Source organism: Orcinus orca, chromosome 17 (assembly GCF_937001465.1).
Source record: "Orcinus orca chromosome 17, mOrcOrc1.1, whole genome shotgun sequence".
NCBI classification, from domain to species: domain Eukaryota; kingdom Metazoa; phylum Chordata; class Mammalia; order Artiodactyla; family Delphinidae; genus Orcinus; species Orcinus orca.
The window spans coordinates 60,522,681-60,544,200 of record NC_064575.1 but is presented as its reverse complement, the minus strand read 5'-3'; the positions used below and the strand labels follow the sequence as shown (position 1 = coordinate 60,544,200).

At 55.3% G+C, this 21,520-nt stretch overlaps 1 pseudogene; it reads right to left on the bottom strand.

Moving 5' to 3' along the window:
• Positions 1-394: 394 nt before the first annotated feature.
• Positions 395-17,861, bottom strand: LOC101284870 (voltage-dependent N-type calcium channel subunit alpha-1B-like; annotated as a pseudogene).
• Between the last annotated feature and the right edge of the window lie 3,659 nt (positions 17,862-21,520).

Genomic DNA, 21,520 nt, shown 5'->3' with positions numbered 1-21,520 from the left:
ATGGGGTAAAAGCCAATGGGAACATTCAAATGATCCAGCAAAGAGATCATCTCACATTTCAAAATATGGAGGACACACCAGAATCTACTCATCTAAATGCTCCTTTTGTTCACAAAACAAAGTGTTTTATGCACCACATCCTAACAGTGGTCTTTCTCTTTTGAATGTGGCCTTGAAGCAACACTTTGTTTGGCTGCCTGCTTTCCCACCTCTTGTGCCAGAAAGAGTGTGGGCTCAGATGCCCAGCTCAGCAGCTGCAGCTGAGCTGCTCCTTCCTCCGAACTCCGGCCTCATTTCCATTTGGTTCCCAGCTGCCCTCACCTACTCAGTTGCAGGCACTCCTCCTGCCCCCACCTCATCCAATCTCCCCCACTTCCCCCCAGCCTCTCCCTGATGAGTCTTCTGTGAAAAGTAATTTGCACAACTACAGAGATTGCGCCCTGCCTCTCAGGCACCCCGTCCCTGAGAATCGGGTGTAGAAAGACTGACCGGCCCACGCGGGCCATGCTACACATGCCCTGCAGCCTCTACTGGTTCGAGGAAAAAGGGCAAACGGCCTCTTCATTCCAACTACGACGGACCTACTGGATGTTTTCTGCATGTTCTCAATTACATCCGCTTTCTACTCAGTTGCTGTTTGGAATAGTTTCCACAAAGCCCACTCGCAGTTCACACAGGTCTCCCATCCCGCCCCCGGGAGCCTGCGCGAGGGGCTAGGAGGTCAGGCACTTGGTCGAGAGCCACGGGAGCCGGGGTGGTCTGGTTGGCCGCCTGGACTGGACACAGAGCATCTCCTCGAGCAAGCCGAGAACACGCATCCTGAGAGGCTGAGATCCTCCTATAGGTTTGATGTTTTACAGTCATGTTAACATTCCCTTCCCCGTTATTCTGTTCTTTTTATTTTTATTTTCTGATCAAGTATATAGAGTCAACAAACGAGTGAAGGGTGTCGTGAATAAAAATCAAAACCAACAGCAAGAACGTTGTCCAGATTTGGTCCCTGTCAGGGCTGACTGTGTCTGGGAGAGGACAGAGCATCGGCGTGTGTTTCTAGTGCCTATTTGCCATTTTAGGTACGAAGGGCGCCACCGGATTGTTGGTGTGCGGGGGCTGACGAGACCTGCTCAGTTTACCACCGACTCTGTCCTGAGGTCTCGCCCGCTCCTCTGCACCACACGTTTGGATGAAGGATGATCCGCACAAGATTCAGACCTCCTGCAAAACGTTCCCAGCACACACCTCGGTTGTGGGTCCTTCACTCAGTGCCGCTCAGCACACACAGCCGCGTCCTGTGTAGGCTCTGAGCTGTGAGACCCAGGGAGGCAGCGCGAGAGAGGTAGAGGGGGAGCCACATCCCTCTACAAACCGCTCCACCCAGCGTGAGGGAGGAGACACAGGGGCGAGGCTCTCCTCCCGGGGCTGCTGCCCCCGCCTCAGCGCCCGAGCGCCCCCGGAGCCCAGCGCGGATGATAAAACTCATCACCTGGGACGCGCCCGCCGGTCGCGGTGCGGCTAGCACCAGTGGTCTTGGTCGGGGTGGTGGTAGCTGTGCCGCCCCGGCCGCCCCCGCCAGAGCTGAGCCCCAGAGTGCAGTGGTAGCCGTTGGGCACCCGGCGGAGGGGGTGGGACTGGGAGGTCAGGGAGGACACATAGGAAGTCCGGGAGAAGCGGCCCGAGTTGGTGGCCACGGCCTCCTCGAAGGTAAGCGTGTCCTCAGGCTGGGTGTGGGCAGCAGCCTCGCTGTCCAGACGCCGCCCCAGGTACGGGTCGGAGCCAATCCGAGTGCTGGGGGCCAGGGCCTGGCTGAGGGGGGTCTCTCTGGAGCAGCGCGTTGTGTTCTGAAAGGCCACGGCTAAGCCGGCCTGGGGAGAAGGCAGGGAGGCTGGTATAAGCCCCAGCAAAGTGGACGGGCGAGGAGTTGGCCGTCTTATAGGCGATGCTGGGACGGGGGGTCAGCAGGGTCTGGGGCAGCTGCCTCCGCCCGCCGCGGCCACGGGTGCTAGCACCAGATGTTGGCAGCAGGGGGCTCCCGTTCGCTGAAGCACTGCCTTGCAGGAAACGGGAACACAGCAAACCCCAGTCAAAGGACAGGGAGAACAGAGCACAGCACAGGGAGAGCTACGGCGGGGGGCGGGGGCGGGCAGCTGGGATGGACCCGGGGCGGCCCCAGGAGGGTGGGATGGCAGTCTGGGGATGGTGGTGACAGCAAGGGATAGGCACAGGGCCAGGGACCAGGAGACCACAGCCCAGCCCACCTCTGTCAGAAGGAAAGCAAAGAAGGGATTGGACAGCGGGAGGGCCAGGGCTCCGCCCGGCGGGACGGACGGGCCCGGGAAGCAAGGAGCGCAGGCTTGGGCCTAGGAACAAGGACGGGAAGGGGCTACCTCCCGGACCCCAGCGAGCGCGGGCGAGGCGGTGTCCTGAGGCCCACGTACCTGTCTCGGGGGTCCTGGCTCCTGCCCAGCGGCTGGCGACGGGGGGGGTGACTGCTGAGGGGGGGAGCTGGGGCTGTGGAGGCTCACGGCCCCCAAAGCGGTCGCAGGAGTAGAAGCGCTGCTTCTCGGAGGAGGAGGAGGGCTGCCTTCGCTCCTGGGACCGGCCCAGCTCCTGCCTGCGCTCCCACCGGCAGCCTGCTGGCCCGTCCCCCCGGGGGCGGCCCTGGCCCCGCGGCGCTGTTAGGTGCTGGCGCGGGGGAGAGGAGAAGTCAGCACAGCCAAGCCGGCAGCGAGACAGACCCCACCCCGGCCTGGCCCCCCAGGGCCAGCAGAGGGTCCCAGGGAAGAGCTGGGGGGTGCTCCTGCCTGGTCTCAGGCTCAGGGCTGGCTGTGGGGTTGTGAGGTGCAGAAAGGAAGAGGGTTCCCATGTGCTCTTGAACCCCCAACTCGAGCCACCGCCCCTCGACAGACCTCTCACACGCACTGCCATCTGTGTCTGTGGACAGGCTGGGCCCCTTCTCCAGGGACCTCAGCTTCCTGTCCCTGCGGCGATAGCAGCGGTGGTGATGGTGGGGGGCGGCCTGGCTGGCCGGAGCGTGGTCCAGGGCGGCGTTGCAGAGACGAGCCACGGGGGTGGGGCGCTGGGGCGCCAGAGTGGAGATGGAGCGCTTCATGGGGCTGGCGTCTGGGGTCAGCTGCAGGCGGGGACACGGGTGGGCGCACGGCCTGAAGAGTGGGGTCCAGGGAGGCCCAGGGCGGTGGGGAAGCCACCATGACACGGGGGCTGGGCAGACCACAGGACTCGTCCCATGGGGAAGAATGGGCCTGGGACTCTATCCCTGAAGTTGGGGCATCTCCCCAGACTAGGGAGGCTGTGCCCCAGGGAGCTGGGGGGCAGGAGGGAGCATGGCACCCCGGAGGGCCTTGCCTGCGGTCTGGCAGGGTCCCTGGGGAGGCCCACTGCGGGGCTGGGGTTCAGGGACCACCAAGCCCTTCCCTCTCCCTGTACTGCTCTTGCCCACCCGAGACCCACCGCTTCTTCAGAAGCACTCTTTGCACAAAATGCTGTTTGTGTGCCTGTCTGTCTCTCCCAGGCCGGGCAGGGCCCAGGAGGCCTCTTGGCCTCAGCATCCCTACAGGACAGGGAGGGTGCCAGGAAGAGGGAGGCTATTGGCCTGGCTGGAAGGATCCTGGGTGGGGCCCAGAGCTGCCCTGGCAGCCATGGTGAGACCACTGTGCCAGCCCTTCCGTCCATCCAGCACCGTGAGGCTGCTCCCCCAGGGCTGAAAGCACAACCCACGGAAATGGGCTCACCCAGAGCCACTGCTCGGGCTCAAGCGTCAAGGAGGGAGAAGAGGCGCCAGCATGGCACCGAAGGGATGTGGCCAGGCCAGGAGGGCACCAGGCGCAGTGGGCAGAGACGGGGGAGTGAGGGGTTGGAAGAGGAATGCTCAACCCAGGGGCTGAGCCTGGGAAACAGTGCTGCAGCCCCCTGGCCAGGGGCTTCCTGCCAGGTGGTCAAGCGAGTCCCAGAGAAAGAACGTCCAGTGTCCAGAGAGGGAGCAGGGTCACCCCCAGGGCCTCCGAGAGGACATGAGGGAAAAGGGTGGCTTGAGGAGGCCCTGTGTGTGATTTCTGGGGGAGTGAAGAGCTGGAATGGGAGAGGCGTGTCCCAGAAACAGGGAAGGGCTGGGTCAGTGACACGAGGCAGTGGGGACTCTTCCTGGCCTGGCCACACCTCTCGAGGCCAGCATCGTGTTCTGAGGGTTCCAAACAGGGCCGGTGGTGTCCAGGCTACAGTGCATTCAGGGAGGCTCCACCCCAGCAAAGCCCGCGTGTGGGACACAAGCTCCCCCATGCCAAGTCTCCTCACCCCCAACCCCCCTCCCATGACCCCAACCCTCCCAGACCACCCACCTGAGTCTCCGCTGCCAGGCAGGGCATGGAGGCCGCTAGGCCCTGGCTCTCCAGCCCGGGTTGGGGCTCCCCGTCAGAGCCTCTCAGGGCCATGCTCTGCATCTGGACAACCACAGCCTGGGGGGACAGCAGCCCCCCAGTCACACCCTCCCCCATCCCACTTTCACCTTCTCTCCCATGCCAGCCTCCCCCAATCCTGCTCTCGCCCTCACCCTCCCACTCTCACCCCACCCCCCACTCGGCCCCCAGCCCTGGGAGCCCTCACCGGTTTTCCTGTCTGCACCACTGGGATCTCCGTGAAGTGGCCACGCTCCAGGGGCGTCGTCACCTCGCAGGGCACCTCCTGGGTCCTCTGAGTGCCCAGGAGACCAACTCCTTGATGCCACCCTCTTGGGTATGTGTGTGGAGGAGAGAGGATTGTCCTGTGGGCCTGGAGGTCCATGGGCCACAGAACCTGGCTCCCACCTGCCAGAAACCTCCACCCCGACCCTGTTCTGGGCTAGAAGGAGCCCAGAGGAAGGAGGCCCCTTGAATGTGGCCACTCTCCAGTTGAGGTACAGCAATGGTCGTGCCCACTCAGAGTTGATGGGCAGAGAGGGGACCCTAGTCTGGGGACATCTGGCCTAGACAGGGGCTCACATGTGCGGTGGGACAAGGCCACACACATGCACACGGGTGAGGCACCCAGCCTGCGCGGCTGCTCCATCAGCCCTGATGGCCCACGGCTACTCACCAGCCCCCCTGACCCCAGCCACGGAGGCCTTTCTGCCCTGAGGTCTAGGCACAAGTGTCACCTTTGGTGAGACCACTTTTGGAGGCCTTCCCCACCACACGCAACCTAACCGCCTGCCCTCTCCTTGTCAGTGTTTGTCTTTGTTATCGTGTCACCCAAGGGGCACCAAAACAGCCCAGCATTTGCCTGTGTTTCTGCTCGTTCTCGTGTACAATGAGGCATCACATACATTCTCCATCACCCAGGTTGAGTGGCAACAATCACACTGAGCTCAGAGGTGAAGCCGGATGGCCTAAGCTGGCCACGCTGATGACCAGACCCACCATCACTGGGGTTTCTGAGAACATCCTTCATCTTCTCAAGTTGCAAGCATCTCCCCTGCACTGTGCTGTCTGGAGCTGCTCTAGCCTCAGGAAAGGCTGACCCTGAGAGGAAGCATGGCCAGGAGGACGGATGTTGACCCCAAGGCCTGGTCACCTCTGAGGTCACATCATGCCGAGGCCGGGTGGGCACTTACACCAGCCATCAGAAGGCTCAGTAAATGCCCCCACTGCCTGGCCCCAGTAGATTGGGCCCTCTCTCACATGCAACAAAAAAGGGTGGTAACTGATTTGTGTAGAAATTATAACCCTGGAAATAAGCGACGTTCATTTTCCTGAACCAAAAGCCCGGCTCAGATCAGTCCACAAAGACACCTCCCCACCCCATCTCCTCCAACACACACATGGACACTCAGAATCCACTGTTTAACTTTAAATGCACAAATGGGATCATAATCAGCATGGAGAAAGGAGAGTGTGGGAACACGGGGGCTCCCAGGCGCCGGGAGGCCAGCCCTCAGGGCCTGCACGCACTCAAGAGTGCGGTTTTCACACGGGAGCGTTACCAGTTGTGCTTAGGTTCTCCCGGTGTCCTGTGGCCTCTCCACCTCTGGACTTGTGCCGTCACAGTGTCAACTCCTGTCCCATGAGCTCGGGCTAGGGAGGTGACTTGCTTTGGCCAATGGGGCACAAAGAGAGGCCTGAACGCCTGCACCCTAACCCTTCCCCTCGGGCTGTTCTCCGGCCTCCCCACACGACAAGCCCGGACACAGGAGGTGAGAATATGCTGTCCTGGGCCCACCGGTCCCACAGGAGCTGGCCCGGGCCCAGGCCCAGGCCCAAAGCACTGCCAAAGCACTTAGGGCTGGCTGCCCAAGTATGGCAGCTATCTGATCCACAGTCCATGACCCAAAACCAGGCTTCAAAAAGAGTGTCCAGAACATGCACAGGAGAGAAAGAAACCGGGAGCCCTAGCCATGCTTGCTGCCTGGCCTTGTGGTTCTCCAGGATGGCAAGTGGTTGTGAGGCCCACCCTCAGCCCCTGCCGGTGAGACAGAGCGCACGTTCCTGTTTTGGGCTCAACCAATGAGTTGCTTTGGCCAACGGGATGTTAGCAGATGTGAGACACGCCCCTCTAACTGGGGGAGGTGGCTGAGAGGGTCCTGCCCTCCAGTGCGGCTCAGCCTGGCACCAGCTACCACCCCTCAGAGTGCCACAGGGATGCCTATTCTGGATCACTTGGTTTTGGGGTTGTTACCAAGAGTTACGTGATAGGGAAAGACCTTGCTAATTTGTCTACAAAACAGACATCAATATCAAAATGGAGATCTGAGAGGGAAAGTGTCTTAAAGGAAGATGAGAACACTAACAGGCCGTTAACAAAAAGCGGTGAGAAGCTGAGGTGGAAACAGATACCTTCTTAACGGTCTGCAGGCACCGAAGGCCAGCGAGGAAGCAGGGGGGAGCCCTCACCTGAGAGAGAAACAGGCTCCCACAGTGGGAGGCATGGGATGGAATAACAGACTGTCTAAATCAGGTGACCCCAGTGCCATCAGAGCACCTGTCTACTGTTACAGGAATTAGCCTCAGACGCACCACACAACCGGCTCCGGCGGCAGACTGGACCAGCTGGACCCACCGCGAAGCGTCTGGGTGGAGGTGGGTGTGGCTGGGTGGCGGTGAGACCCGAGGGCTCCCTGTCCTGGGGCACTGCCCACGGGAGCCCTGGGGGGACCCCTGCCCTCCTCCCGCCAAGGCCCCACGCCCTGCCCGGTGGTACTCACAACTGCCCCGCCATTGCTGAGGGAGGCGGAGCTCTTCTGCCGAAGGAAAACCCAGGCTCTGCGGAGCACAGCCGGCTGCGTCTGCTCCAGCGTGGCCTTCAGAGGGTGGAACAGGGACCCGGGGCCCATCTGCAGAAGGGGCGCCAGGAGGAGGGTCTCTAAGGCCGGGGACGCCCCATGGATCCTGGGCACCGAGGTGCTCGGCCACCTGTCTGGAACCCCCAGGGCAGGATGGGGATCCCTGGGCCTGCCCTTTGCCCATCAGAAGCCCATTCCCAGTCTGGCCTGTAAGTGACTTCAGGACAGTCATTTCATTTGTTGGAGCCTCAGTTTCCCTTCCTACACAATTTGGGGACTGGATCTGATTACAAATGGCAACAAGATTTCATCTCATTATCAACTTGGATTGATTGGTAGAGGCTGCCAGAGTCCCAGGTTGAGCAGAATTTGGAGGAGATTTCAGGGCTGGAGTGTGGACACCAGACACTTCGCACCCTGGGGGTGAATGTCCTGAGTGCTGGACATAGGACAATTTTATAGATGAGAGTATACACACGGTCACCAAAGGTTTTGGCTGTGTGGTGAAGTCATCATCTTTGAAGGATGACCTCTGGAAGAAAGTCCTCCAAACTATCCCAGCCAGAGGCATGAGTGGGACACATCATGACCCTGGGCAGTCGGTTTGAACCTCTTTGGGCCCTGCCTGTGTGCACCTCCTACTAACGGAAGCACAGGCTATATGGGGTTTCTGACTCTGTGGGCCAGAGAGGTGGCCGCAAGAACCTCTCATCTTCCTTTTCCCACTGCACCTTCTTCAAGAGGGGCTGGGTCCCCTCTGCTGCCAAACAGTGGAAGGTGGCAGAGTCTCGGGGTTATTTCCTGGAACTCCTGGAACCTGGTACCTGGGACAGGCCTCCGGGAGCTTGGTGAATCTGGTCTCTGGTGGTTTTGTTCTGTTTATAGAAGTCGAATATCATGAGAGCTGCGTACACTTTCCCCACTGTCATCTCATTGGCTGGAGAGCACGGCAGGCAAGGGAGGGAATACAAGAGAAAGGGGACATGCAGGGTGAGCTGGGGTGAGGAGCCAGCACCCACCATGAGGACTCCTGGACCCACGGGCAGGACCGTGGGGCTTGGCCCACCTGGAGCTCCACTGACTCTTTCCTAGGCCCCGCTGGGCTCCACCCAACACAGCACAGCTCAGTTTAACCCCAGACACCTCATCCTTCTGCCAGCTCCAACTGTAGGCATCTCCCTACCTTTTCTCTGGATTTTCTGAAGGGAATTCCCTACACTAGGAGTGTGGGTGACTCTGCCCAATGGAATACGGCCCAGACATCTCCTCCCACAGCCCCTGGCACCCACCTTGGAGACGAGTGCTCTGGGCTATCAAGGACGTGAGCTCTCCTCTCTAAGGTGACTCAACAATTGCCCTCACCCAGGACTCCCTGCTCTGCCTCTGGGTGCGACAGAAGAGGGGTGGACAGGGGGAGTTTCTCACCCTACTTACGTTTATGGGGTGGCACCAGTAAATCCAGGGTCTTCTGGGGCAAATTGGCCCACACAGAGGAAATGCCCTTCCTCAACTCTGCGTCACACTGATGCTACTTTGTGCCAGCTGGGGCAGGATAAGGGTGGAAAGGGAGAAGAGATGTTAGGAGCCATCCCACAGCCCCCTTGGAGGAACAGGCAGAGCTGGGGTGGGCGGGGAGAGACCCCATGCTGGAGGAAAGGTGCACGGGGGAGAAACACTGCCTTGGAGGCTGGTCACACAGCTCCCCGCCAGAACCTGTCTAAAGAGGTGTGGGAGCTGACCCGCCCAGTGGCGAGGGTGCAAGGGCGTGTAGGCGTGGGTGGCGATGGGATTGGGAAGGGACACGGCAGTGTTCCAACCATTCACCAATCATTCCATAAAAGTTACTGAGCGCCCACCGAACACTAGGTGTTGTTCTAGGTGATGGAACAAAATCAAAAGAAACTGCCCATGTGGAGTTACCTGATTTTAATCTACAATAAAGTAGCAGTAAGTTAAAAATCCAGTATGTTGGATACAGGAAAAACCAAGAGGGGAGGGACAGGAACTATCAGGAGGGCTGCAGTTTGGACAGAACGGTCAGGAAAGGGCTCACAGGGCCCTGAAGGGGGGCAGGGAGCCAGGAGGGCGAGGTTGGAGCAGAGGGAGAGCATGTGCAGGTGGGGGCCGCTGAGACAGGAAGCAGCAGAGGGTCCAAGCTGAGGAATAAAGTACTCTGATCCATCTTTTTTTAAACATCGTGTTTATTAAAGTGTGATTTACGTACATAAACATTCACTTTGTTAGTTCTTCCACTCTGTGAACTTTAGTAAATGCATATGACCGTGGATCCACCATCACAATCCAGGCAGGAGCTCGGCACCCCTGCCAAGCTCCCTCCGTACCCTTTGTGGTCCACCCCTTCGCCCTCTCCCAGGGCCCTGGCATCAACGATGTGTTTTCTGTCTCAACTGTTTCATCTTCTCAGAATGTCATACAAATGGCTTCACACAACATGCTGTCAAGTCTGACTTTTCACCCAGCACGATGCATCTGAGCCCCACCCACGTCAAGCACATTGGTAGCCTGTTTCTCTGTTGCTGAGTGAGAACCGTCTCATCGCACAGACACACCACAGCTTGATTATCCGTCACCATTTGGCTGATGGTTGAGTTGTTTACAGTTTGGCGCGATTATGAATAAAGCCACAAACTTTAGCGTGTAGGTTTTTGTGTGCGTGTATGCTTTCATGTCATCTCCCTTAGGAGTGGGGTGCCTGGGCCACATGATCAAGAATGGTGAAACTGTTTTCCAAAGCGGCAGTACCACTGTATCCACACTAGGAAAACGAGAATTCGAGTTTTCTGCATTCTCATCAGTAATATTAATATTAATATTAATATTCTTAATTGTTTTGGGTTTGTTTTTGTGGGCCTTTTTCTTCCTTTTGTTTCCCACCTAGAGAAGTTTCTTTAGCATTTGTTGTAAAGCTGGTTTGGTGGTGCTGAATTCTCTTAGCTTTTGCTTGTTTGTAAAGCTTTTGCTTTTTCTGTCGAATCTGAATGAGATCCTTGCCAGGTAGAGTAATCTTGGTTGTAGGTTCTTCCCTTTCACTTTAAATCACTTTAATATATCACTTTAAATATATCGTGCCACTCCCTTCTGACTTGTAGAGTTTCTGCTGAGAAATCAGCTGTTAACCTTATGGGAATTCCCTTGTATGTTATTTGTCGTTTTTTCCTTGTTGCTTTTAATAATTTTTCTTTGTCTTTAATTTTTGTCAGTTTGATTACTATGTGTCTCGGCATGTGTCTCCTTGGGTTTATCCTGCCTGGGACTCTCTGCACTTCCTGGACTTGGGTGGCTATTTCCTTTCCCATGTTAAGGAAGCTTTTGACTATAATCTCTTCAGATATTTTCTTGGGTCCTTCCTGTCTCTGCTCTCTTTCTGGGACCCCTATAATGCGAATGTTGGTGCATTTAATGTTGTCCCAGAGGTCTCTTAGGCTGTCTTCATTTCTTTTCATTGTTTTTTCTTTATTCTGTGCCATGACAGTGAATTCCACCATTCTGTCTTCCAGGTCACTTGTCCATTCTTCTGCCTCAGTTATTCTGCTACTGATTCTTTCTAGTGTATTTTTCATTTCAGTTATTGTATTGTTCATCTCTGTTTGTTCTTTAATTCTTCTAGTCGTTTGTTCTTCTAGGTCTTTGTTAAACATTTCTTGTATCTTCTCGATCTTTGCCTACATTCTTTTTCCGAGGTCATGGATCATCTTCCCTATCATTATTCTTAATTCTTTTTTCTGGAAGTTTGCCTATCTTCACTTCGCTTAGTTGTTTTTCTGGGGTTTTATGTTGTTCCTTCGTCTGGTACATAGTCCTCTGCCTTTTCCTTTTGTCTGTCTTTCTGTGAATGTGGTTTTTGTTCCACAGGCTGCAGGATTGTAGTTCTTGCTTCTGCTGCCTGCCCTCTGGTGAATATTAATATTAATATTGCCATTCTTTAAATGGCTAAAATACTTTATTCTTTTTGCAAAATTGTTTTTGTTACTCAAGTTTGTGTGCTTTTCTACGTATATTTTAGCATCAGTTTATAAATTTCAACCCAGAAATCCTGTTGGGATTTTGATTGGCATAACACTGAGTCTATTGATCAATATGAGGAGAACTAACAATATTGAGTCTTCCAATGCATGAACATGATATAGTGCTTGGTTTATTTATTAAGGAAGATTCCTTGGTCAATATTCTGAAATTTGCAGCATACACTCTAGCATATATATTTTTAGAGTTAGCCAGTTATTTGATTTTTTTGGTGCAATTTTAATGGAACTTTTTCAATTTCAATTGTTAATTGCTAATCTGTAGAAATACATTTGCTTTTCATATACTGACCTTGCTATACTCAGGTATTAGTTTTAGTAACTTCTTACAGCTTTAAACAGCAGAAATATATTGTCTCAGTTCTGGAGGCCAGAAGCTCAAAATCAAGGTATTGACAAGGTTGTGATCCCTTGAAAGGCTCTAATGAAGAATGCTTCTTGTCTCTTCCTAGCTTCTGGTGGTTCCCAGCAATCATTGGTATTCCTAGGCTTGTAGATGCTTTAGTTTTATTAACTTTTTATTTGATTCTTTAAGATTCTTTGTATAGATAATCATGTCAATCATGAATAGAGACAATTTTATTTATTTATTTCCAATTGGTACACCTCTTATTTCTTTTTCTTGATTTGCTACAATGGCTAGAACCTCAAGTATGATATTGAACAAAAATGGTGACAGGAGACATCCTTGCCTTGTTACTGATCTTAGGGGGAAAGGAGCCAGGCTTTCTTTGTTAAGCATGTCATTAGCTGTAGGTTTATCATAGATATCCTTGATCAGATTGAGGAAGTTTGCTTTAATTTCTAGTTTATATAGAATTTATGTATCATAAATGGATGTTGAATTTTGTCAAAGATTTTTCTGCATCTATTGAGATAATCATATAGTTTTTCCTCCTTTATATATTGTTATATTGATTGATTTTTTATTTTATTTTATTTTGCAGTACGTGGTCCTCTCACTGTTGTGGCCTCTCCCGTTGCGGAGCACAGGCTCCAGACGCTCAGGCTCAGCGGCCATGGCTCACGGGCCCAGCCGCTCCGCGGCCTGAGGGATCTTCCCGGACTGGGGCATGAACCCATGTCCCCTGCATCAGCAGGTGGACTTTCAACCACTGCGCCACCAGGGAAGCCCTTGATTGATTTTTAAACTCGAACCCACCTTGCATTTTTCATTCCTGGGATAAACCCTACTTTAATCACCATGTTCAGTTTGCTAAAGTTGTGTTGAAAATTTTATTGTTCGTATTCATGAGGAATGTTGGTCTGTAATTTTTTTGCTTGTAATGTCTCTGTCTAGTTTTGGTATCAGAGTAATGCTGGCCTCGTAAAATAAATTGGGAAACACCTTCTCTTTTTCTACTGTCTAGAGGACTTTGTATAGAATTATTTCCTGCTTAAACGTTTGGTTGACTTCATCAACGGAACAAATCGGGCCCATGATTTTCTTTGTTGGAAGATTTTTAACTATAAATTTAATTTATTTAATATATACAGTATTACTAAGGTTGTCTATTTCCTTTTTTTTCAGGTTATCTATTTTTGAATGAGCCTCATAGTTTGTGTCAAGGAATTTTTCCATTTCATTTAAGTTACTGAAGTTATTGACATAAAGTTGTTTACAAAATTTCCTTGTTATCCATTTAATGTCAGCAGGATCTACAGTGATATTCCCTCTTTCGTTCCTTATATTGGTTATTTTTATCTATTTTTCACGATCAGGCTAGCTAGAGGTTTAATAATTTTACTGGTTTGATTTTTAACGTGATCATTCTGGCTGTTGTGTTGAAGGTAGACTGAAAGAGGCAAGGGCAGAAGCAGACCAGTTAGAAGGTTACTGCAACAATGCAGTCAAGAAGAACAAGAGTGACTTGGACCAGGAGGTGGCAGTAGGAAAGGTTAGACAAGTGAACATATTCTGAGTGTATTTTGAAGGTGGAGTCAGAAGATATTACAAGGGTTCAGATATGGATCAGAAGTAGGGTAAGAAAAAAAAGTAGAACATAAAAATGACTGCAAAAGTTTTGGCATGAGCAACTCTAACAGCAGTTTCCACTGATGGAGACAGGGAGGAATCTGGGGAGTATCTGGAACTGAAGGGTCAGCACGTGAACTCTGGATGCTCACTGGGCCTCCAAGTACAGACGGTGAATAATTTGTGGGGTATATAAGCCTGGGGTGTAGGAGCAGGTCTGAACTAAAAATACAAAATTGGAATTCACAATATTGAAAGCCATGGGAAAAGGTGAGAATGTATGCCTGAGGCACACAGTGACCTTCAGAGGTTGGGAGAAGCCAGAAAAAGAGGTGTCACACAGAAGGGAGTCACAACTGCAGAAAGGCTGTGGACAGGTCCTTAAGGCAAGGGCTGAGAAGGGGAGGTCCCTGCGGAGCTTGACAAGAGCAGTTCCAGCAAAGCTTTGCACTGTGAAACGTGGACTGCAGACTAGGAAAGGAGAAATCAGAGACAATGCAGACCTGTGTCTCCTGTGGCTAAGAAGGAGAGAAGAAAAAGAGAGAAGTCGATGGAGGGGGAAGAGAGAAACTTTTTAAAAATAGGGAAAATAACAGCACATTTACATATTGATAGAAATAATCCAGCAGAGAGAGAAAGTTGACAGGGCAAGAAATAGAATACAGAATTTCTGTCATGACATCCTTGGGTAGGTGATGAAAACAGGGCAGAGTGTGCAAGCGGGAGGACTGGGCTCTCCTCATCTGTTATACAAGAGAGGGCGGAGCTCAAGGGCATGGATGCAGGGAGGAAGGCCATGTGGGGGGAAGGCCCCTCTGGTGACTCATTTTCTCTGCGAAGGGGAAGCTGTCATCACATGCGGTGGGGAGGGGAGGAGAAGTGGGAGATTCATTTCCTTCTTGATTTGGCTCAGGCTGTGTCGTTCTACCAGTAACTCTGGTGAGGGCCTGATGGGGGAACTGGGCTCACTATGGGGAAGGGGCAGACTATTCACCGCATAAGGGGTACTGGCTCATATGACACTGGCTCCAACACTGCAGAACTCTGGGAAATCTGGAGTCATTCAATTTCACTCCACCTCAGCTTCCTCACGTGAAAATGGGATCACTGCAGCACTAACGTGCAGGATGGTTTCGGGGGACAAGGTCAGTCTGACAGAGGTACCAGGGGCAGTTGTTCTCCATCCAGTCCAGACAGGCCCCTCCTCCCACCCCTGCACAGCTGCCTGGGGTGGCTTTTGGGGCGGTCACACAGCCCTGGCTTTGTGCCCTCCCTCAAGGCTGGCTTGCTCACCTGGAGCCAGCTTGATCTCCAGTGCGGTCCGGATGAGGACCATCAGCATGAACGTGAAGTGGACGGTCATGTCCTCGTTGGAGATGGGCATGTTCATATGAACCAGGCACTGGGGACAAGGGGGGCAGGTCAGGGGCAGGCCTCCCAGGGTCCCCCCGCCACAGGGCTACACAGTGCTCGAGGGCCCTGGAGGCTGGGCTGGCCTCCCAGAGGTGGTTCCTGCAGGTGCCCAGGACCAAGAGAGGTTGGATGGATGGGAGTTTTGCCAGCATTCACACTACCCCTGGACCCCCACCCTCATCTGAACTGAGGGTTCCCTTGGCTGCAGAAAAGTAGAAGTCCAGGTACATCTTGTACAATGGGGCCAGGCCATAAGCCTGGATCCCTCTGAAAAAACAGGCATGTCTCAGCCAGAGGGGCCCTTGCCCACTGCCCATGACAGAACAAGTGTGTGGCCTAGGCTGAAGAGGGGTCTGAGCTGGCTGCAGGATGCCAGAGGCAGCCCACAGACAGGAGCATTGGACGAGGGGTGGGGCAGCCAAGACCACAGGCTCAGAGGTCAGCTCCCAGTGAGGAGACCCGCAGCCCCGGGAAGGCCTCTGCCTCTCACCACCCAGCTAGGGGGCCAGGAACAGATGCTTGATGCCACCAGCCCAAGGCAGCAAGGGAAGCCTTAGAGAGCAGCTCCTTCCAAGGGGAAGGACCCAAACAGATGTGACTGAACAGGGCCTCAGCCTCAGCCAGCTGCCTGGGGACCCAGGGCCATCCCACAGGAACACAAGTGCTCGGACCAGACTGGGAGCCCTGCAAGCTTGCTCCCTGTTTCCCCATCAAGAGAACAGCCCCCTTTCCTCTCTTCCATTTTCCAGGACAGAGCAGCTGGAGACAGGTGTGTCCCTGAGGCTCTGAGAACTTATGCGATCTCCAGGAGGAAAAGGGTCTCAGGTGTGTCTGGAACATCCTGAGCATCGGGGGGCCACCTCACCTGCCAAGTAGAGCCCTCAGGGCACCGTGAGCCCCCTGTCCTCTCCCATCCAGGATGGGAGCTAAAGGTGGGGGCACAGGGCCCCTCCCTGGGGTCTGCCTGCCCTCTGCCAAGCCTGTACCCTGTGACAGGGCAGCCTCTCTGTCCCTTCTCTGGGTAGGGCCACTCTGCCCCCAGGCCTGCCCCCAGCATCCTGGCACCAAATCCAGTCTTCAGCCTGATGGAGGGCAGGGGGCTAGAGACACGAGCCCAGACTCTGTCCCCTAATGCTGGCAAAGCCCCACTTAGTACCTCCAATCATGGTCCTAGGACCTTGCTGGTCACCTGTGTGACACACACAGCTTCCCAGAGCATGGTGTCCCTGCAGACCAGCACCGATGGCAGTGGGAGAGGCAGAGGGGTTCCACGCCAGGGGAGAGTCAGGGAGTCAGGGGCCAGCGGGAAGGAGGGGCAAGCAGGTGTTTTCCAAGAGAGGAGAGCTCCGTCCGGGGCACCTTTACCAGAGCCCCTTCTGCCTGCCCAGGCCCCAGAGAGCCAGGAATCTCAGGGAGCAGCAGAGGGGCAAGACCAGGGCAAACAGACAGGAGTCTCTGCCTGGGCCTAGACCCTCTTGGACATGGCGCTCTGTGCATATCCTGGACCCTCCCCAGCTCACCAAGCCCATCCACTTCCACCCACCATGAGGCCTCACCTGGTCTCTTCACTGCCAGAACCTTGGAGTTGGCCAGCACACCTGGGGAGGAACTCCAAAGGCTACCCCGTCACAGCCCTGGCTGCCCACCCTGGCCCCAGGTGTCAGTGTGGACACAGCTCTCCTTGGGGACGAAGCTACAGCCTTTCATGCAGGGCCTCCAGGCAGGCTCGACTCACATGTCGGGCAGGGGAGGACCAAGGAAGACGTCTGCATATCGCCTGGAGGAGCCACTTAGCTCCTAGAGGCTGTGCTGAGCCAGGGGATAGATGCAAGCCCAGAATCGGAGCACAGAGACAGACAGCGTGAACAGAATCAGAAAGATGAAAGCTCTGGTGGGAAGCCTGCTCAGAGAGGGAGACAGCAGTCAGGCCCCAGACACATGCTGGCTGAGTTTCGGGAGCACTGAGGGCTGCAGGAGGGCTCTTGAGAGGGTGGAGCGCTGGAGGGATGGAAGGTGCTTACTCACCAAGCGGGTGACGGAGGATGCAGGTGCAGGTGGGAGCAGGCTTGCGGATGGGGCCATGTGGCCTGCTCGCCCACTCGGGAGAGAGGCCTGGCGGTGTCCTCAGTTTACCCCCCTCCTTGCAGCTCAGCCTGCTGGGCCCTCAGCAGCAGGGTGGAAGGGACATGGGACCACCCAGGCCCCAGAGGCTGTTCTCATCCTGCAGGACCCTCTGGAGCCCCAGGAATGAAGTCAGGATGCCTCTCTCCAGCACCCTTCCTTCTTAAGGCTCCATGAACCCATGAAGCCCTAGAGAAAACACTCCCTCCCCAGCCCGGGAAGTTCTGCACATGTGGGGCTGGGGGCGGGCTCCTCAGGTGCACCCTGCAGAGGCCTTGCAGGCCGCTGCTCCCCCAGGGTCAGACCCTCAGGGCTAGACAACTCCACCCACATCAGGGGCTTAGGGGACAGAGGAGCAGAGTGTGGTCCTGAGCTCAGAACAAAAACAGGCTCTGTCAAAAAAGCTGGTCTGTCCCCTCCTTTCTAGGGAAGAGAAGGGAAGGAGAAGAGGCAGATGGTGGGCTCCTGCTCCATGTTCCTGAGCCTCCCCGGGGGCTCAGAGGAGCAGCCCTGGGGGACAAGGGGCCAGTGCAGAGACACCTCGTGGTGTCTGCTTCCCTTTGTTTTGGAAGGAAGCAGAGATGGTAGGGGCAGAGAAAAGAAAGAAACAGTGAGACAGCACAGCAGCAGACAAACAGATGGACAAGTCCCAGAAGAGACACAGGAGCCCGGCCGCAGCACAGACAGCCTGCAGGGTGTGGGCGTGGGGTCTACCTCGTATGCAACTAGAGCAGGGCATTTCTTCCCCAGCCCCAGGGGCGGGGACATGTGTTTCAGCATCTCAAACATATCATTGTAACTAATGCGCCCACTGGAGGCCCAGCCCACAGGACAGAGGCAGAGTGGGGTCCACGGGAGGGGCGCAGCAGGAGGGAAGGGGGAGGAAGCAGACAAGAAAACAGACCCAGTTAACCAGTGTCGGATTAAACGCCAAAAGTCAAAACAGGTAAAATGAGGGATTTCTCTGCTGGGCTCGATCCCCTCCTTGCCCCCAGCCTCACCTCCACACTCTGGTCCCACGCAGGGAGCGGGCGGGGGGCATCTGAGCTAATGAACATGGAGGGAATGACAGGCTGCATCAGGGCGGCTTTGGGTTGTCAACTCTGATTTTACATTTTCAGAAGCCATGGATAATGCCAAATTGGAAAAGAGCTGTTTCACCATGCCAGGGCAGCTGATAGAGTTAACTGACCAACAAGGCCGGCTGGAGATCCACAGCAGAAACATCAGCTTGCCTGATGAGCCAATTCATGCTCAATTTTCTTCCAAGTTAGCCAAGAGGCTTAAAAAGTGGAGAAAAGTCTAAAGCAGGCCAGAAAACTAGAGCGAGAGCCACGCTGTTCTGCAGGGAGCCCCGAGGCTCTAGAGACGAAGTCCACAGGGGCAAGGCAAGCTCCAGGCCCAGAGACACCTGAGGCTGGCCCGGGGCAGGGCTGCTGCTGGGTCAGGGCTGGGTGGGAAACGGGAGACTGAAGAGGGGGCGGGGGGGCAGCTGGGGTGAGATGTGGCTTGGTGCCACTCTTGTACCCTCCTGACAGCACGCCAGGAAGGGCTGGGACCAACATAAGAGATAAGGCTCCAGACTCAGGGAGGTGTCCAGGGGTTGTTGACTGTGTCTCCTCCGAGGCAGATGGGCCACCAGTCCTGAAGCCTCACCTCCACCCCCGGGGTGGCTGCCTACGAGACCTGCTTGGGCTCCCAGAGACACAGGCGGGTTCAGGCCACTGAAGAGAGAAGGGGGACAGCCTTCTCCTGGCAGGTGGATACACCCCAGGGTCTGGCCCTCCACCCAGGGCTCCTGGGCTCAGCTAAGTGGATCCATCCAGAGGTGAAGCAGGACCTGTCTTTGGGTCCCCACTGCCTCTGCCCTCTCCTCCCCCCAGGAACCAGAAAGCCCTGGGCTGTTGGACACTCCTGACCAGAGGGGCAGCTGCTCCTGGTCTACCCGGGCCCACACCCTCCTCCTCTGGGGCCCTTGGCCTCTGGACTGTCTGACCTTCAGTCCACCTTCAAGAGCCCGGAGGCAAATCTGGGTGAGACGCCTGCTTCCTTGGCACAGGTGGGACCTGGTCCCCGTCCTCAAGGCCCGGCCAGAAAACTTTGTGTGCACTGTCTCATGAGGCTGCCTGTCCCCAGCCAGCTGGAGGGGTCGGGAGTTAGATGGGGAACCGAAGTGTCCAGGAGGTTGGAGTGCGGGCAGGACAGGGCAGGAGGGGCGAGAGGTGAGGTGTCATCATTCCCAGACCAGACAGGGAGTGTGTGCTGTGTTTGCATTTTGGGCCGGGAAGAGTATGTCAGATGGAGGCTCTGAAGTAGCACACCTGGCAGGCCAACCTACAAGGGCAGTTCTTCCCTAAGCCAACGGGCGGCGCAATACAACGCAACAAACTACATAACCTTCTAATGAATCTGGCAACTGGAAAGGAAACGTCACAGGTCATGGCAACCGAGGCACGAGGAGCCCGTCCCACCCGCCCAGCCTTGCGCAGTCTGGAGGTGGAGCCGGGGCAGGCTGGACAGGCAGCTCCCGGCTGAGGCCTGGGCCGGAGAGACCCAGGAGGCGCAGCAACCCGCAGACAATTTCCAGAGCCCACTGCAGCTGGGAGACCTTCCCTACAGAACAGCCTCGGGCCCTGTGTGTCCGCCCTGCACACAGCACCCCTGGGCCTCGTTCACGGCTGTCTGGCCGCCCCTCCCCTCACTCCCTGAGTGCCTGAGCCCCCAGGGCCCCCTCCGCTGAGCCTTCTCAGCACACCTGGCTCTCCTGACTCTCCCTGCCTCTCTGAGCACACTGTGTCCTTCCCTGGGGTCTGCAAGTCTGGCTCAGCGTCCCCCTTGTCCCCGGGCGGGCACCCCAGCCAATGCTGACGCTTGCCTTTCCCGCAAGATGGCCCCCTCAGTCTCATCAACTCCAAACTGTGTTGCGTTTACTTCTGGGAAAGAGGGAATGAAGAGGAAGCCCCATTCCGGCCTCACGCAAGGTGCTTGCTAACCTTGTGGACCCAAGGGACCACCACAAAGAGGCTGGAAGCCTGGCAGAGGCACAGCCCCTACCATCACCACTGTTCCTCGGCCCATGTTCTCTCTTCTGCCATCAAACCCCTCAGCCGCCACCAGAGGAAAAGTGTGGGCCTGATCCTGTCACTCTGGTTCCAAAGCTGTTCTCTCTGTGTATAAAACGAAGTCAAAGCTAGCTGTTTGGCCACCCTTGCAGCCCCTCTGTGATGCGTCCTCCCTGCGAGCCAGGCACCCAGCCCCTTCCCCTGCCTCCTGCCCCCACCCTCCTCTAGAGCGAGCTCCGTCCACCCCGCTCCTTCAGTTCAGCTCAGCTGCCACCTCCGCTGACTCACCAGCCAGAGGTAACCTCTCCCTCCGCAGACACACCTGGCCTGCAGCTCCTCTGCCCCATGCCCGGCTGGGCCAAGCAGAGCTGAGAGCACACGCCTGCTTCACTGTGGACCCCAGGCCCCAGCACATGACACAGGCTCAGGGATGTTTACTGGACAGATGGGTGACCATGAGGACGAGCAGACAGATTGCTCACAGTAGGGGGTAGTGATCCTCCTTTTGAGTCTCTACACTTCACCACACAGCACTGAGGCAACAGCAAAAGGGAGGGTGGGGGAAGGTGGCACCAGAAAGCAACAACTCCATGCCTTCCTCATCCCCCCACAGCATGCATGCGTACACACACATGTGCACGTACATGCCCAAGCATACCTGCATTCACACACATGTACACACACACATGCAAAGATGCACTGCAGTCACATGCACACAATCACACGTGCTGCACATGCAAAAACACGTGCATACACACATATGTGCCTGCCTGCACGTAAACACACTCACATGCACTCAGGTGTACACAGACCTGTGCGCAGACAGCACAAACATGCACATGCTTGTGCACACTCACGTAATACACACACATACACACAAAAGCTCAGGTAATTTCATAAAGTTTGTTTTTGTTTCAGCCTCCCCAAGAATGAGGAGACAGCAGATGGTCCCTGGGAAATAAAGATGGTCACGGCCCTGCATCTGTCACAGAGGCTAGTTGAAGGCTCAAGCACACTCTGCCCTGCCAGTCGTGGGGTACAGACCCAGCCTGCTCAGCTGCCTCAGCCGAGCCTTCTGCTGCCTCAGCCGCTCGTGGGAGAAGCAAGTCTGAGTGTCAGTTGCAGGTCATGTCTGTGCTACTTCTGGACTGGGGGTCTTGTGTTATCTTGCATGGTATCTTGCTCTGGGCTGAGGCTTACATTTTGCTATCTACTCTTCCATAAGCACTTCACCATATTCCTGAATGCCTATGCCTTCCAGAGGCCCCAGTTCTAGAACCCTGGATTTGGGAAACAGTCAGCCATCTCTGTGCACAATCACAAAGCTGCAGTCTGACCCAAGTCCACTTCTTGTATGTCTTAATTCTGCCCCACCTGGGGCTGATTGGGGAGGTGCTAGGTCTACAGTCCATAAAGATCTGGGAGACATTATCCCCCTCTCGCAGGCCTGCACTGACTTGCCTTTGCCTGTTAGTCCAAGTCATGCTCTCTACAACATCTCTGTTTTTCTCCTCTAGAAAAAAATATGCTCAGAAGCAGCAGCATCTCTTTAGACCACAGTCAGGATGACCCTCCTGGAATGAGCCTCAATCCTGCCTCAACTGGACTCTCTCCTGCCCTCTGCCTGACAAGGACCAGG